A 295-nucleotide genomic window follows, 5' to 3' on the forward strand; every position below is an offset into this window, starting at 1 on the left:
GAAGTGTTGTCCCTATGACCCGAGATTCCATAAGCTATGCCGAAGGATACGGGCGTCTCATTGAACCTGATTTTTTGAGAAGCACAGATCTAATCATGCAAAGAGATTGTATTATGAAAAGAAAACAACCCTGTAGGAGAGAAAATACACAATCAGTTATGAAATAATATTGGCCATGATGTGACACAGACGATCTTATTCCCTATAAACACCAACAGAGATAGATCATTATCCCCTTACGAAGGAAATAGACAATATTCAAAAGTGAGAGATCAAGGCAAATCTATAAATGCGA

The sequence above is a fragment of the Penaeus monodon genome, chromosome 29 (genome assembly GCF_015228065.2).
Source record: "Penaeus monodon isolate SGIC_2016 chromosome 29, NSTDA_Pmon_1, whole genome shotgun sequence".
Lineage (NCBI taxonomy): Eukaryota > Metazoa > Arthropoda > Malacostraca > Decapoda > Penaeidae > Penaeus > Penaeus monodon.